Source organism: Tachypleus tridentatus, chromosome 1 (assembly GCF_004210375.1).
Source record: "Tachypleus tridentatus isolate NWPU-2018 chromosome 1, ASM421037v1, whole genome shotgun sequence".
Lineage (NCBI taxonomy): Eukaryota > Metazoa > Arthropoda > Merostomata > Xiphosura > Limulidae > Tachypleus > Tachypleus tridentatus.
This window is the reverse complement of record NC_134825.1, coordinates 173455483-173470993: the sequence shown is the minus strand read 5'-3', so window position 1 is coordinate 173470993 and position 15511 is coordinate 173455483. Positions and strand designations below refer to the sequence as shown.

Here is a 15511-nt window from a genome sequence, read left to right as displayed (position 1 = left end):
TTGACATGTGGATTCGGTGACATCTGAGAGTTAAAGAAGACGTGACAACGTATTATTTCCGATATGTGTATACATATACAGTTCTAGTACATCTCTCTCTCTTTGTGATTTAATAGAGAGAAAGAGTTCGTACAAGATGCCATGGTTTGTACTTAAGTGTATTTTTATTCAAACAGATCCCATCATGCTCAGCGTCGTGGATGATAGGGAAGCACTTGCTGCAGCCCTCTAGACCGTCTCATGCTTTCACATCAGACTCTTTGCATCTGCGCTGTCTTATTCTCACTGCTAGTGGCAAGAGCAAAGTTTGATACGAAGACTTCCTATAAAAAAATATCCCGAGCCCGAGCTGTTTTCCTTGACTTCACCAAACCCATCAGTTTTATTTACACGTACACGTTTTATTCTTCAAATATAAAAAGAATTTCATCTCTTGTACAACTGATTGTTAAAGGTAAGAAACTTCAATTTATTCTCGTTTTGGTGTTTTTAATCTTATCGAGTTATCGTGTCTCTTTTCGGATTTTGTTTATCTGTTGGTTAGTGTAGGTGTTCTTATTAGAGCAAAGCCCACCGAGGGGAATCGAACCCCTTATTTTAGCATTGTAAATCCGTAGACTTACCGCTGTACTAGCGGGGGGCTGTTGGTTAGTAAAAGAAAACTAATACAATGGGCTATTTGTGCTGTGCCCATCATGGGTATCGAAACCCGTTTTCTTTCGCCTGCACACTTACCGCTCAGGCACTGAGGGATGCTTTTAACTTATGAATTCAGAATTTTTCAGTTGTATTATTTTATGGGGTGGGTACTGGCTTTGATAACTTTGCTAAGGAATTATTTGTTTGTAGTTAAGCGCAAAGCTACACAAAGGGTTATCCGTGCTCTGCTCAACACAGGTATCAAAACCCGGTTACTAGCGTTTTAAGTTCGCAGACATACTGGATGGGAGAAAGTCGGTAAAGAAATACATTTTCAAGGAGCATGGCCTCAGGGGGCAAAAGATGTTTTATAGAAAACTGACCCCATATCAGCAGCATCATATCATTCCATACCGACCCCATTTTTACTGAACACAGTTCGTTTATTAGCGCCCCCCGCTAGTACAGCGGTAAGTCTACGGATTTACAACGCTAATGTCAGGGTTTCGATTCCCCTCGGTGGGCTCAGCAGATAGCCCGTTGTGGCTTTGCTAAAAGAAAAACACAAACACATTTATTAGCATTACTATCTACCTGCACGTTTTTTTGAAAAAATACTTTAATGAAGTGACGAATATTCTTTAGAGGTTTATATTTATCTTAAATACACTTAAAACGAATCTTAGCAGGCTGGACATTTGTGTGAAAGCACGTTATTATGTGAAGGTCTGGATTAACTAATAGCCAAATAGGCACTCGCCTTTGTATTCCTACAGCAAACAAGTACGCTACGTTTGGCTACCGTGTCAAGTGGCTAACAGTGGCTGGTTTATTTTTTTATACACTTTAGAATTTTTGTATCACGTGACATTTGCTTCTAAGGTAACTGAAATTAGTTTTTCATAACCTTTCCAAGTGATTGTTACGTTAAAAAATATTATTTTATAAGAATTATATTAGTAAGAGGGTAAAATATGGTGGTTAATATAAGGTTGTAGAGATGAGGAAGGCCCACAGAAGCTCCCTGCGGGCCCGATGTAGTCTTATCCCGGTCCTGGCTATGTGAGACGTTTCTTATAGTTATTTCACAGGATCAGCCCTTCTGGTGTTTCCACGTCGTTGTCAGAAATATCCAACCGGGAGCAATAGAAAATAAATTGTATATGATAGATGTTATGTACTAGACATCACGTAAAAGGCTGTGTTCTTTTAAGTAACAGTGCTTTTTCATTAATAAATAAACTAAGTATATATAAATTAAATCACACTGAGCGTCTGCGGAGCTGAAGTCCCGTTGATCGCGTGTCCGATAGAGGACCTGAGGTTCGACGGTTCTCGCCTGTTACTGCCAAAGGTGTGCTCCACACTCTGGGGCTGTGAGTGTATTATGAGTGACGTCCAAATCCTAGTATCCAATTAGATTAACCGAAGAGTTTGCAGTAAAAGGTTTTGACAAGCTATCTTCCATCTAGCCTAACGCTTCAAAATTATCAATGGCAGGTATAATTCGTCCTCAAACAGGATTTTGGAAAATCTAAACGAAATACGAGCAATAAGTTAAGAAAACCTTCCTCGCTGCGGTTATTCAACTTAACTTAACTCAAACGTTTCGTTTCGGAAATATTAACAAATATGTAGCAACGTTCATTCAGCGTTCCGTACTTTTTAGAGTTTTTTCTTACAGACCGTAATCATGGACTCTAAGTTCAAAGTTCAAAAGTAAGAAACGTAAATCAATACAACCTTCGAATTTCGTAAAAATGTTTTAGAAATAATAGGACTTTACGTATTTTCGTGGGTGACACGTAGGCTAAAACGCCCTCCCCTTGTGGCTCAACAGTAACTCTGGGGGCTCACCCGACTAAAAATCGGGCTTCGGCACTTGTGGTGGGCACAGTACAAACATCCCATTGCGTAGCTTTGTGCTTAACACCAAAAAGACAAACAAACAGGCTAAAATGGCCAAGTCAGAGACCTCAATGTTAGGGCAAAACCATCAGTAATTTATAAATGTTTATTAGGAAACAGTCAGTAACATTCGAATTTACTGCCATGGTTATAAAGCCCCCAAAAAACTGTTCAGCGGCGTGTTAGAACTGGAACGTTGGACCTTTCGAACTGCATCACGTATGTTAACTTTTAGGAAGCTGTTGTTGTTGTTGTTTTGAATTAAGCACAAAGCTACACAATGAGCTATCTGTGCTCTGCCCACCACGGGTATCGAAACCCGGATTTTAGCGTGTAAGTCTGCAGCCTTCCCTTGAGCCACTGGGGGGCAATATTATAAAGACCCCACGACTTAAAGGTCGCACATTTTTGATATGACTAGGATTCGAACCCGAGACCCTTAGATTACGAGTCAAGCGTCCTAACCTTTAGAAAACAATAGGAAAGTTGAGAGATAGAATCCCACCCATGTAATATCATGAATATTTTTGTCTTAAGGGAATTATCACCCACGTCTCTGTCAGCCAATTAATCCCAATCTCTTAAGCCTAACTGAATGAAATTTATAGGATACTGAGAGACAGAAAAAAGTCGGATTTAAATAACAAGAACGTGAACTTTTACAACACGTGCTTCGGAGTCGATGAAATTTTCGATGTCTTATTTTTCATTTACCCGAGAAATTAGGCAGTATTAAATTTTAGGTGGCGCTAGTTGCAGTTCTACCTAGTTTCATTCTCATAAATTAGCCAGTTAATAAATGGTGATCGTTGTCGTACTCTCTCAGGTTCATTCTACTAAACTAGCAGTTAATAGATGGCGCTAGTTATAGAACTACCCAGTTTCATTCAATTAAACTAGAAATTAAGAGATGGTATTAGTTGCAGTACTATCTTTGGTTCTTATCTACTAAACTAGTAATTAATAGATGGTTCTAGTTGCAACAGTGCCCCGTTTCATTCTAAAGCTAGCAGTTAACAGGCGACGCTAGTTGCAGTACTATTTAGGTTTATTCTACTAAATAAACAGTTATTTTATTTTAGTTATCGTATAGATCGTGGGTTTTACAAACAGTCGCTAGAAGACGATAATTACATAAATTTCCTTCTCATAAATAATCAAAACAATGAAGCTAAAAACGCCACAATAATTTATTTAATCAAACTACCTGCACGAGCAAGAAATGTTAAACTTGCGATCCTAAAAAACTTCTTTCCCAAACTGCAAGCAAAATTAAGGTGACATTTTGAAGAGATGGAAATCCTCTAAGCCTAATGCTAAATTATGACCCTTTCTTGAAGTCTAAATCAAACTTGCGAAATAATGTTATTAATGAGAGAACCAGTTACACCCGTTTTACTACGTGAGCCATATTAAAGGTTTGGCTTGTTTGTTTTGAATTTCGCGCAAAGCGACACGAGGGCTATACTGCGATAGCCGTCCCTAATTTAGCAGTGTAAGACTAGAGGGAAAGGCAGCCAGTTATCACCACCCACCGTCAACTCTTAGGCTACTCTTTTACCATTATAACGCCCCCACGGCTGAAAGGACTAGCATGTTTGGGGTGACGAGGATTCGAACCCGCGACCCTCGAGCCGAGTGCCTTAACCACCTCACCATGCCGAGCCCCATAGTAAAGATACACTTGTTCTTTATTTACATCGGAATTTGGTTCATGGTTAGGACCATAGAGGGCCAGGTTTAGTGTCGACCTCTTTTTTTTTCTTTTTCACTTCACCTGTTATTACTTTGTCGAACATTTAAGTAAAACCCTTGTTACGTTATTTTTGCATAAATCATAGTGTATTACTTTTTATCCAATGTCGGCAATTGTAATTAGCGTTTAAACAACGTTTCATGCCATATCCAATTTAGGGGTAATATGAACCCAAATATTTTCACTTGGTTCATTCGTGTTTGATCGCGTTCTTAGTCTGTATTCACAATGCGGCTAAGCTTAACAGTCACAACCACACACGCACGTAATCCTATTTGTACGTAGAGAACCCTTTCAAAACAGTTAGTTTTGTGTTTAGAGTTCACTAAGCCTAGTACTTTTGGCCTTTAAGAGCTACATGTGACATTAAAGACCTGTTATATTTGGTGCCGGATTCACTGATTCATTTACTATTCTTCTCGTGAAACTGAGCCCTCATTTGTGACCTTAGGGCGTTAAAATGAAAATTTTTGTCCACTTTTAGCCTTTCCTCTGACTGTTTATTAATTAAAATCTAATCTTTAAAAAGAGGTCTCACTTGAGTTACTGGAACAAATTGATTTTAACCAGACCATTATAGAAATTTGTGACACCAGTCAAACAGACAGAAAAGTTAGCGATTTTCTTTTTACGTTTATTGTGTTTTTTTTTTAATTTCGCGCACAGCTACACGAGGGCTATTTGCGCTAGCCGTCCTTAATTTAGCAGTGTAAGACTAGAGGGAAGGCTGCTAGTCATCACCACCCACCGCCAAGTTTTGGGCTACTCTTTTACCAACGAATAGTGGGATTGGTAGTTACATTATAACGCCCCCACGGCTGAAAAGGCGAGCATATTTGGTGCGACGGGGATTCGAACTCGCGACCCTCAAATTACGAGTCGAACACCTTAACCCACCTGGCCATGCTGGACCCTTTTACGTTTATATGTTTGTTGTAAAGCACAAAGATACACAATGGGCTGTCTGTGCTGCGCCCATTTTGAGTATCGAAACCTGGTTCTTAGCGTTATAAACCTTCTGTATCACTGGAAAGCATTTTTTTTTCGTAAAAGATTAAAGATCTTAAAGAACTGTTACGACAAAATATCGGTTTTATTATTCATCTATGTTTTTCTTTTTAAAAATCGACCACATCAGCAAATTTTTGAGAAAATACTTTTATGAAAATAACGGCATTCGACACTATTTTGTGTGTGTATTGTTCTGACCAGCTCAAACTTAAGAAAGCACAAAAAACAAAAGCTTTAAATGGTTAGTCTTCGCCTAACGTTTCCTTCGAACAATTCGATAAAAATACCTTTTTGTTTTACGATATCGTCAAAGCATTAAACCGCGACTTTCACTTTGTTTCAAACAGAAAGCCTAATTCTTTTCTCTTACCGTGGCTTTTAAAACGCGGTGTTCCACACATCAGAAAATAAGTATTCGATGAAAATAAAATTATTGCTTTAGCGCTTAAGAGCTTAGCGTACAAATAGCACGAGACATTTTAAGAACAAAAAATAATAATGAAAGAATGATTCGTAACAGTTTTGAAATCACATTACTTTCATACGGTAAAGGAACCAGTTTTTTCGTAACAGTTTTGAAATCACATTACTTTCATAACGTAAAGGAACCAGTTTTTCCGTAACAGTTTTGAAATTACATTACTTTCATAAGGTAAAGGAACCAGTTTTTACGTAACAGTTTTGAAATCACATTACTTTCATAACGTAAAGGAACCAGATTTTTCGTAACAGTTTTGAAATCACATTACTTTCATAACGTAAAGGAACCCGTTTTTTCGTAACAGTTTTGAAATAGCATTACTTTCATAAGGTAAAGGAACCAGATTTTTCGTAACAGTTTTGAAATCACATTACTTTCATAACGTAAAGGAACCCGTTTTTTCGTAACAGTTTTGAAATAGCATTACTTTCATAAGGTAAAGGAACCAGATTTTTCGTAACAGTTTTGAAATAACATTACTTTCATAAGGTAAAGGAACCAGTTTTTTCGTAACAGTTTTGAAATCACATTACTTTCATAATGTAAAGGAAGCGTTTGGGTACCTGAGCAAAGTCTGAGCATGTTTGACCCGTGTACTCACTCAAGTGTAACTACCAGTTGGATAACGTGTATACCCTATTATTAATGACTTAGCTAGATGTGACCTGTGTACTCTGCTGTTGGTAAAAACTGTGTGACGTGTGTACTCCAATGTTAGTGACTTAGCTAGATGTGACTTGTGTAAGCTACTGTTAGTACCAACTGGGTGACGTGTGTACCCTAATATTAGTGACGTAACTAGGCGTGACCCGTGAACTCAAGTGTTAGTACCAGTTGGGTAACGTGTATACCCTATTATTAATGACTTAGCTAGGTGTGACCTGTGTACTCTACTGTGAGTACCAACTGGATGAGGTGGGTACCTTAATGTTAGTGACTTAGCTAGGTGTGACCTGTGTACTCTAATGTGAGTACCAACTGGATGACGTGTATACTCCAGTGTTAGTGACTTAGTTTGGTGTGACCTGTGTACTCTAATTTAACTACCAACTGGTTAATGTTAGTGACTTAGCTAGGTGTGACCTGTGTACTCTACTTTAACTACCAACTGGTTAATGTTAGTGACTTAGCTAGGTGTGACCTGTGTACTCTACTTTAACTACCAACTGGTTAATGTTAGTGACTTAGCTAGGTGTGACTTGTGTACTCTACTTTAACTACCAACTGGTTAATGTTAGTGACTTAGCTAGGTGTGACCTGTGTACTCTACTTTAACTACCAACTAATTAATGTTAGTGACTTAGCTAGGTGTGACCTGTGTACTCTACTTTAACTACCAACTGGTTAATGTTAGTGACTTAGCTAGGTGTGACCTGTGTACTCTACTTTAACTACCAACTGGTTAATGTTAGTGACTTAGCTAGGTGTGACCTGTGTACTCTACTTTAACTACCAACTGGTTAATGTTAGTGACTTAGCTAGGTGTGACCTGTGTACTCTACTTTAACTACCAACTGGTTAATGTTAGTGACTTAGCTAGGTGTGACCTGTGTACTCTACTTTAACTACCAACTGGTTAATGTTAGTGACTTAGCTAGGTGTGACTTGTGTACTCTACTTTAACTACCAACTGGTTAATGTTAGTGACTTAGCTAGGTGTGACCTGTGTAACTACCAACTGGATGACTATTCTATTTCTAGTATTTCACGAAACTACATTTTGTTATGTTTATTTGGTCATCTCCTTCAACTATTCCTTGAATATAATTTAGATTTCTGTATATGTTTAAGTTACGTTCAAATTTTCTTTTTTATAAATCATCATAAAATGAAAAACAGTGATTTTCAAATACATATTCCGACTTAGTTAACTGTAATAATTGTGATGGTGAAGACAGTGAATATTATTATACATTTTGGAATCTTCCTTTTTGAATGCCTTTTTTAACGTGCTGATCTGAAAAGGTGAACTCTAGTTTTGGCATTTTCAAAATTAAAATGTGTTGTGGGTAAAACAAGTGTTATTGTCAGGCTGTAGCCAAGTGACCCAAATTGAACAAAGTTTGGTGATGTTGCATCAGTGTGTCCCCTTGACAACAAGCAATCTTAATGGAGAATTTCCGCCATCGATTATGATTTCTGGGTTCCAGCAATAACAAGTGTGGGGTGTAGGTACACTCGATTCAGTTTTATTACTCATCACGGCCCGCCGCTAGTACAGCGGTATGTCTCCGGATTTACAACGCTAAAATCAGGGGTTCGATCCCCCTCGGTGGGCTCAGCAGATAGCCCGATGTGACTTTGTTATAAGAATACATACATACTCATCACGATATCTGCCAACCCACCCTGAAATCTAATTATATTTCAAAAATAAAGCATTATCCTTCACATATATAGCGGGAAGATTTTATCAGAGAGATATCTTTTCGTTTTATGTAGTAGATATGTAAGTGAAAACTATAAAGCTGTCAACAAATTTAAAGTGAAATATTTAGTTAAAAATTCGTTTATTAATATACGCAGTAATAATCATAGTTGTATACGTAACAGAATGACGTAATAATATATTTAAACCACAAATACACACTAGTGATATAGTAAGATTGTATGATAAAATATTAAATGATATTTAGAGATGTCACTAAAAATGCTTGTTGGTTTTGAATTTCGCACAAAGCTACTCGAGGGCTATCTGCGCTAGCCGTCCTTAATTTAGCAGTGTAAGACTAGAGGGAAGGCACCTAGTCATCACCACCCACCGCTAACTCTTGGGCTACTCTTTTACCAACGAATAGTGGGATTGACCATCACTTTATAACGCCCCCACGGCTGAAAAAGCGAGCATGTTTGGTGTGACGGGGATTCAAACCCGTGACACTCAGATTAGAGTGTCATAACCACCTGATCATGCCGGGCCTCACGAAATATCTATCCTTCTCATGAGAGATATTTCTAACAGTATGCTATGTAAATAAGGCAAAGTACTATTATTTATTAAATCATCAAATGAACTTTGGTAATATTGTTCTTAGTACAAACATTCGTCTATAAGAACACTATCCGCCTTTGTAAAATGTATGACATTAAATATGTAAATAGAAACCATAAAGTTCATAAGACCTAGAGATTAAAATGGTAGATTTAATGGTTTACACACAAAGCAAAACTATAATTGTAATAAAAAGAATTCCATGGTTATAACTGCAAACACAACGTTATATAAATTAGATAAAATATTGATATTTATACTTTGGTATTACAATGCAGTTAATAACAAATTGATTTATCTACATCACTCTATGATAATCGTACCAACACGCTCTCTGGTGCTACTTTGTGTAACTATGTTTCCTCTTGGCGGAACTGTTATGTCATCACTCTCCTGTCCCAGCATGGCCAGGTGAGTTAAGGCACTCGACTCGTAATCTGAGGGTCGCGGGTTCGAATCCCCGTCGCACCAAACATGCTCACCCATTCAGCCGTATGGGCGTTATAAAGTAACGATCAATCCCGGTATTCGTTGGTAAAAGAGTAGCCCAAGAGTTGGCCGTGGGTGGTGATGACTAGCTGCCTTCCCTCTAGTCTTACACTACAAAATTAGGGACGGCTAACGCAGATAGTCCTCGTGTAACTTCGCGCGAATTTCGAAAGAAACCAAACCAAACCAAATCTATAAGGTTGAAATACCATAACCAGCCACACCTTTCACTTTCTTAACAGTGATTATTTCTGTAAACGTAGCATCAAATTTTTCAATTCATTACACTGTTTTACAGGTTAGAACCACAGTTATTTGGAGTGTCGCTGTATTCACACAACGTCAAGTAATGTAGCTTTATGAATGTTTTTTTCTTTTGACATTGTTAAAATTTTTTATCACATTCCTCGTACTTTCGTTTCCAAAGCTCTAAGAAAAGAGTACTTTAGACAATGATACACTTAGATTCACATTTCTGCAAACTTATGGCTACTTAAGACTGTAGAAAACAGATGCCAATCCATTTGCACTTTTCAAGTCACATACCGCATGGCTGAACCAGAGTTGGTTTTAATTAAAATTCATGTTCCCTATAAAAATGTCTCTTCATAACTAATAAGTTACATTTTTATTAATTTAGTAAGCATATATACTTTAGTCTGAAGGGAAAAATTGTCTATTAGCTTTTATTTTTAACTTCTTGAAGTATATGACAAGATTTTTATTTATTTGTTTTCTAGTTGTGCAGTTCTTGCTATGTTCATAAATTGAGTGCTTAACAAAATAAACTGAAACACGTGTGTATGTTATCATGAAATTAATGGTTCATTTGTTTCGGCGAATTTAATAATTTAATAAAAATCTAACATTTCTAAAATGTACGGCAATTGAAATAATAAAAGGAAACACGAACTGGCGAATTTGTTACCAAGTGAATCAAGCGAGGTGATGATGATATGTTTTGTTTTGTATTCAATAAATTTTGTTGGTTTGGAATTTCGCACAAAGCTACTCGAGGGCTATCTGCGCTAGCCGTCCCTAATTTAGCAGTGTAAGACTAGAGGGAAGGCAGCTAGTCACCATTACCCACCGCCAACTCTTGGGCTACTCTTTTACCAACAAATAGTGGGATTGACCGTCACATTATAACGCCCCCACGGCTGAAAGGGCGAGCATGTTTGGCGCGACGGGGATGCGAACCCGCGACCCTCAGATTACGAGTCGCACGCCCTAACAGGCTTGGCCATGCCGGGCCTGTATTCAATAAAAGTGAATTTTATCTTTTATCAAAACACCATTCACACTGGGAAAGTTAACTCGCAGTAATAATTTAGTTCACACGGTCCGGCATGACCAGGCGTTGGACTCGTAATCTGAGGGTCGCGGGTTCGAATCCTTGTCACACCAAACATGCTCGCCCTTACAGCCGTGGGGAAGTTATAATGTGACGTTCAATCCCACTATTCGTTGGTAAAAGAGTAGCCCAAGAGTTGGCGGTGGGTGGTGATGACTAGCTGCCTTCCCTCTAGTCTTACACTGCTAAATTAGGGAGGGCTAACGCAGATAGCCCTCATGTAGCTATGCGCGAAATTAAAAACAAAATTAGTTCACGCAGTTTTTATTGAGCCACAGCTCATGAGTTGGTCATATAGGAGATTTAAAACATATAAAAATATTCTCTTACCGACTTGGAACAAGACAATGTTCTAAACGAGAAATTGTATTTATTCCAGTAAATATGACTACACAACACTGTAATACGTGGTGATGTAAACACGGTCACCATATTATAAATATGACACTGTAATAACAGTAAAGAACCATTTTATGAGGTGAAGCTCCCTTTGGTCAACAACTAAATTACAAAAGAAAAATAAACACTGAGGTAGACAGGTAATTAATTGATAAATATTTCCACCAGATGGGGAGATTAACCTAGTTGACTATTAATACATTTAAACCATTAAAGTTTGTTTGATACACCTAACTGACTAACCACTAACACATTTCAACCACAACATGTTGATTGATATAATTAAAGAATTACCGTAATAAATTACTAGAATAAAATCAGAACACAACATTACGTAATAAGGTACTAGAATACAAGAAAGAAGGCAACACTTGAAGCATTACGTAATAAAATGTTACGCTTTATTTAATCAGAGCATCAAGACAAAAGTGAGATTGCAGCCTTCTAACACAGCACACATTCATACTCTTAATGACCTGAACAGCAGAGGAACCTCAGCATACTGAAATACAAACTGATTTTAATTCAAGTCAAAACTGTACACCCCTAAAAATTATAAATGAAACCTACAAATAAACTTGGAGCTAGGAAGCAGTTATGTAATGATGTAAGCAAAGCTTGAGTGCCTTAAATCGGGTATTTCGCTGTTAACATATTTTAGACGCTGTGCATTCAACTAAGAAGTTAAATTGCTAAGAAACCGCAAGTGACATCTGGACTGAGAAGGTAATGGTAGAATAATTCAGATTGTAATGGTTCCTTGTATCCGTAGGAACTTAAATACGTTTTAACAACTGTGTAATGATACATTCAGCTTAGAGCTATAATGTCACTCAATAGGTGTAAATAAATCTATATGATAACTAACACATTTCAACAAGTAGGTGTATATAAACATGGGTGACAATAAACACATTTCACACCTGGCCAACTGTTAACACACATCAACCAGTAGATGTTGGTTGATACACCTGGGAAACTGTTAACACACTTCAACCAGTATATGTTGGTTGATACACCTGGTCAACTGTTAACACACTTCAACCAGTAGATGTTGGTTGATACACCTGGCCAACTGTTAACACACTTCAACCACGAGATGTTGGTTGATACACCTGGCCAACTGTTAACACACTTCAACCACGAGTTGTTGGTTGATACACCTGGCCAACTGTTAACACACTTCAACCAGTAGATGTTGGTTGATACACCTGGCCAACTGTTAACACACTTCAACCAGTAGATGTTGGTTGATACACCTGGCCAACTGTTAACACACTTCAACCAGTATATGTTGGTTGATACACCTGGTCAACTGTTAACACACTTCAACCACGAGATGTTGGTTGATACACCTGGCCAACTGTTAACACACTTCAACCAGTAGATGTTGGTTGATACACCTGGCCAACTGTTAACACACTTCAACCAGTATATGTTGGTTGATACACCTGGTCAACTGTTAACACACTTCAACCAGTAGATGTTGGTTGATACACCTGGCCAACTGTTAACACACTTCAACCACGAGATGTTGGTTGATACACCTGGCCAACTGTTAACACACTTCAACCACGAGTTGTTGGTTGATACACCTGGCCAACTGTTAACACACTTCAACCAGTAGATGTTGGTTGATACACCTGGCCAACTGTTAACACACTTCAACCAGTATATGTTGGTTGATACACCTGGTCAACTGTTAACACACTTCAACCAGTAGATGTTGGTTGATACACCTGGTCAACTGTTAACACACTTCAACCACGAGATGTTGGTTGATACACCTGGCCAACTGTTAACACACTTTAACCACGAGTTGTTGGTTGATACACCTGGCCAACTGTTAACACACTTCAACCAGTAGATGTTGGTTGATACACCTGGCCAACTGTTAACACACTTCAACCAGTAGATGTTGGTTGATACACCTGGCCAACTGTTAACACACTTCAACCAGTAGATGTTGGTTGATACACCTGGTCAACTGTTAACACACTTCAACCAGTATATGTTGGTTGATACACCTGGTCAACTGTTAACACACTTCAACCAGTATATGTTGGTTGATACACCTGGTCAACTGTTAACACATTTCAACCAGTAGATGTTAGTTGATACACCTGGCCAACTGTTAACACATTTCAACCAGTAGATGCTGATCGATACACCTGACCAACTGTTAACACACTTCAACCACTAGATGTTAGTTGATACACCTGGCCAACTGTTAACACACTTCAACCACTAGATGTTAGTTGATACACCTGGTCAACTGTTAATACATTTCAACCAGTAGATGCTGGTCGATACACCTGGCCAACTGTTAACACACTTCAACCAGTAGATGTTGGTTGATACACCTGGCCAACTGTTAACACACTTCAGCCAGTAGATGTTGGTTGATACACCTGGCCAACTGTTAACACATTTCAACCAGTAGATGCTGATCGATACACCTGACCAACTGTTAACACATTTCAACCAGTAGATGTTGGTTGATACACCTGGCCAACTGTTAACACACTTCAGCCAGTAGATGTTGGTTGATACACCTGGTCAACTGTTAACACATTTCAACCAGTAGATGTTGGTTGATACACCTGACCAACTGTTAACACACTTCAACCAGTAGATGCTGGTTGATACACCTGGTCAACTGTTAACACATTTCAACCACAAGATGTTGGTTGATACACCTGGCCAACTGTTAACACACTTCAGCCAGTAAATGTTGGTTGATACACCTGGCCAACTGTTAACACACATCAACCAGTAGATGTTGGTTGATACACCTGGTCAACTGTTAACACACTTCAACCACGAGATGTTGGTTGATACACCTGGCCAACTGTTAACACATTTCAACCACGAGATGTTGGTTGATACACCTGGCCAACTGTTAACACACTTCAACCAGTAGATGTTGGTTGATACACCTGACCAACTGTTAACACACTTCAACCAGTAGATGTTGGTTGATACACCTGACCAACTGTTAACACACTTCAACCAGTAAATGTTGGTTGATACACCTGGTCAACTGTTAACACATTTCAACCACGAGATGTTGGTTGATACACCTGGTTAACTGTTAACACACTTCAACCAGTAGATGTTGGTTGATACACCTGGCCAACTGTTAACACATTTCAACCAGTAGATGTTGGTTGATACACCTGGCCAACTGTTAACACACTTCAACCAGTAGATGTTGGTTGATACACCTGGCCAACTGTTAACACACTTCAACCAGTAGATGTTGGTTGATACACCTAATCAACTGTTAACACATTTCAACCACGAGATGTTGGTTGATACACCGGGTCAACTGTTAACACATTTCAACCAGTAGATGTTGGTTGATACACCTGGCCAACTGTTAACACACTTCAACCAGTAGATGTTGGTTGATACACCTGGTCAACTGTTAACACACTTCAACTAGTAGATGTTGGTTGATACACCTGACCAACTGTTAACACACTTCAACCACGAGATGTTGGTTGATACACCTGGCCAACTGTTAACACACTTCAACCAGTAGATGTTGGTTGATACACCTGGCCAACTGTTAACACACTTCAACCAGTAGATGTTGGTTGATACACCTGGCCAACTGTTAACACATTTCAACCAGTAGATGCTGATCGATACACCTGGTCAACTGTTAACACACTTCAACCAGTAGATGCTGATCGATACACCTGACCAACTGTTAACACACTTCAACCAGTAGATGTTGGTTGATACACCTGGCCAACTGTTAACACACTTCAACCAGTAGATGTTGGTTGATACACCTGGCCAACTGTTAACACACTTCAACCAGTAGATGTTGGTTGATACACCTAATCAACTGTTAACACATTTCAACCACGAGATGTTGGTTGATACACCTGGTCAACTGTTAACACATTTCAACCAGTAGATGTTGGTTGATACACCTGGCCAACTGTTAACACATTTCAACCAGTAGATGCTGATCGATACACCTGGTCAACTGTTAACACACTTCAACCAGTAGATGCTGATCGATACATCTGACCAACTGTTAACACACTTCAACCAGTAGATGTTGGTTGATACACCTGACCAACTGTTAACACATTTCAACCAGTAGATGTTGGTTGATACACCTGGTCAACTGTTAACACATTTCAACCACGAGATGTTGGTTGATACACCTGGCCAACTGTTAACACACTTCAACCACGAGATGTTGGTTGATACACCTGGCCAACTGTTAACACACTTCAACCAGTAGATGTTGGTTGATACACCTGGTCAACTGTTAACACACTTCAACCAGTAGATGCTGATCGATACACCTGACCAACTGTTAACACACTTCAACCAGTAGATGTTGGTTGATACACCTGACCAACTGTTAACACACTTCAACCAGTAGATGCTGGTTGATACACCTGGTCAACTGTTAACACATTTCAACCACAAGATGTTGGTTGATACACCTGGCCA

The 15511-nt window shown here is 38.7% G+C and overlaps 1 protein-coding gene across 2 annotated transcripts in view; it reads left to right on the top strand.

Annotated features, from left to right (window-relative positions):
• The first annotated feature begins 211 nt into the window (after window positions 1–211).
• Window positions 212–15511, top strand: part of LOC143230439 (QRFP-like peptide receptor) — a 90480-nt gene continuing 75180 nt past the window's right edge. For both annotated transcript variants that reach the window (XM_076463997.1, XM_076463989.1), the window contains exon 1: window positions 212–454. The gene's annotated coding sequence lies outside the window, so the exon portion shown is untranslated. The remainder of the gene's footprint in view (window positions 455–15511) is intronic.